A 3414-nucleotide genomic window follows, 5' to 3' on the forward strand; every position below is an offset into this window, starting at 1 on the left:
GATGGGTTATAAGCATAACTACAATCATATGTGATCATGCAACCCTAATTGCTTTGGATCTAAGTTTTTCTCTATTGAACATGCAAATACAAAGTCCAAAGCAATAACCCTATGAACTAGCATATAATTTTCGAAATCATGTATAAAACTAAGGTTTGATCATTACTTCACTTGTTATATTGTAATTGTTAGATTAATGTCTAAGTCCATAACTATAATTGGTAAGACTTGACCCGACCCGGCATGGTCCATTTGGGTTGCATGGCATCATGCATTTGGATAGACTATAATGAGAGAAATAACACTGAAGGTTTGTTAATATATTATAAGTTCTAATATATTAATAAGATTATTCAATTAGTATTGATCAAGAATTAATCTAGGATTAATTAAGTGATCAAAAGAAGACTAATTAAATATATGGGTTGATTGTGTAAATCATCCATACTTGTATAGTGGGCTAATGCTTCATGGATTGTCAAGTTAGGCAAAAACCCATAAGATGCTCCATGGATGATCAATGGTATATTTGAGCCCATGGATCCAAGGAAATGGAAAGCCATGACAATTAGGGTTTACCCTAATTGTAACTAACTATATAAGCATCTTATTGTTGACAAAATCGGTGACTATGTGTGAGTGAAAGGGCTAGCCAATTTTTATGAAGTGTGGATTTCTCTCTAATCTATTCTAAGTGTATTTGGTGTTGTGTGAACCATTTGAGTTGTCACACTTGGGGGAACTAGGCACTCAAGCTTCATGAAGACATTCTACATCAAAGAGGTATGTAATTATAACTTGATATATTCATATGAATCAATGTTATTATGCAAGTTAGGATGAATACCTTGGAAAGTTCATATTTGCATGTATAATAGAGAAAACATATATCCAAGGTATTTAGGGTTACATGTACACTTACGAGTGTTAGAGTGCTCAAAACCCAACAGTGGTATCAGAGCCTAGGCTTGTTTTCTTGTTATACCTGCTCAAACTGCTTAAAAATCAAATTTTGGTGTTGTCTGCACAACAGACTCGCTGAGTCCACTGATGGACTCGCCGAGTCCAAGGCGAAAAGCATCCAAATCTTCAAGTTTGTTCATGCACTCGACGAGTTGGACCCCGAGACAGCATATATTCCACTGTTTTGGCTAGAAATAAACTAGGAACATTACCCTAAGCTGTTTTTGGACTTATAAACTTATTTTTGATGTGGTAATGTTCAAGCTAATCCAATTTCAAAGATAATTGTCAATAGATTCATGTTTTGTATTAGTTTAAAAGTTATGCAAATTACATGAAAATGTTTGATGTGAATTATCTTTGTTCATATGAGTTACTTAGATTAATAGATAAGTTAATTGATTATGTGTTTTCAATCCATTTTAATCTAAGAGATGATTCTAAAATGTGTTTGTGTAACTTGTCATCAAGTTACATGAAAGGTCACATTAAAGTTTCTTAAAACTCATAAAAGATGGCAAAGGTTACAAAATGAAAAGTCTTGTTCTCATTAAATGGTTTTATGACTCCATAACTTGTCCTCAAGTTATGGAGGTTCAAGAGTCACTTCATTAAGTAATAAAATATGTAACCTTAATTAATTCCATAAGTTACAAAAGAAGAAAAGTTACATTCTTTAATAGTTTAAAGTCTTCCATAACTTGTCCTCAAGTTATGGAACTTGAAGAGTTTTTTAATTAAAACTACTTTAAACACATAAGTTATGGAATTAATTAGTTTTGAATAGTTTCAAAACTTGCCTTCAAGTTTTGGAATTTGAAAAGTTTTCACTTGTGAATACTTTAATTCCAAGTTAGCCCTTAGAATTTTAAAAGTTAAAATTCAACCCTTATACTTTATAATATTATAAGTTAATAATATTTATATATATATATATATATATATATGTATAAGAGCAAAGTCAGTCTTACCGTTAGTAGGCCTCATTCATGAAATCGGTCTATAAGGGGTTATAAGGTTACTGCCTATAAAATGGCAGTTTAATGTGTGTCCACTCTCACCCACCGCTTCCTTGACTGGTGGAGGGTCGTTAGCCGAACGGTTACGACAAGGACTCTAATTCTCCCTTCATTAAAAGTATTAATGATAAATACTAAGTAACTAAACCTCTATAAATACCCAATCTTAGTTACTTAGGAAAATGTGAATAAGGTGCTAATCCATGAAATTACACGTTGCACTTTGTTTAAGTTGGTTAGTGGAGTATGTGTGGTTAACCGGCACACTAACTCGTATTTAACAAGGTAGGCAAAGGGTAACTTAATGTTTATCATAGTATCGATGGAGCGTGTGTGGTTAACCGGCACATCGATTAAGGGGTAAATATTAAGGGTACCAAGTATATTTGCATGGTTACTTCACACCTTGTTTTGTGATCCTCGACATCCCAGACACAAAACCTGAATGGCACACTCGAGATTAAAACATTCCATTGAAAAGTTCAATGAATCTCAAACGAATCTAGGAGTTTCAAAACCAATTAAAAACCTAATTATCCATTTCGTTTATCTTGGTGGAAATTGGTGAATTGTCATTCACCTACCTTCAAATAATTTATAGCTTGGATTACGGCATCCCTCTTCCAAGTTATAAAAGTATTGTGTTGGGTCCTAGCCTTAATATTTCATATTGGGTGTTATATTAAGGACTTTAAATCAACTATCTTGAATATCTCCCAAAAAGATGTATGGTTTAGACATTTATGATCTTCCCAAATCTCTTGAAACAAGCTTTCCTAAATGAAGATGATGTCCCATGGAAATCATACTTCTTTTACCTCCTCCAATTATTCTCCCTAACCCACAAGTTCTTGAAAATTTTAAGGTCACTCAAGCCCTATTGGAAAGCAAATGTCTATGTGTGATCACATCTTGGAGATGTAGGCACATATTGACAAGCTGGGAGAGTTGGGTGTCAAAGTCTTGAGAAAGTTGGCAGCTCAACTACTTTCTAAGTCACATAGTGAGTTCCTTTGGGACTCCTATGAAACAGACTATGAAAAGACCCTTAATGATCTTATCTATTTGCTAAGATCAACTTCCAAAACTTTATGGACATTGACAATGATGACATTGGATATCCAGTAAAGCTCTCTCTTCCCAATCGAAAGGGATCGGCCATAGTCAACTCGGTTGACCAAATGGTAAAGAGAGAGCCTAAGTCTGAGATAGTCCCATTATCAAGGGTCCATTGCCAAAGAAAGGGGCATTAGTTGCAAAGCTGCCAAATTTGCCTAAGGATGTTAAAGTCAATAAGTTTGACTCTACCTCAGGTAAAGTTCATTGTCTAACTCTATTAAGTTCCTACTTCTGAGATTCTTGATACATGATGTGACTGGGTCACATGTTGATGTTTTAAGAATCAAAGAAAAGTGAAGAAACTTAAAAGAAA

Source organism: Lactuca sativa, chromosome 3, assembly GCF_002870075.4.
Source record: "Lactuca sativa cultivar Salinas chromosome 3, Lsat_Salinas_v11, whole genome shotgun sequence".
Classification (NCBI taxonomy): Eukaryota; Viridiplantae; Streptophyta; class Magnoliopsida; order Asterales; family Asteraceae; genus Lactuca; species Lactuca sativa.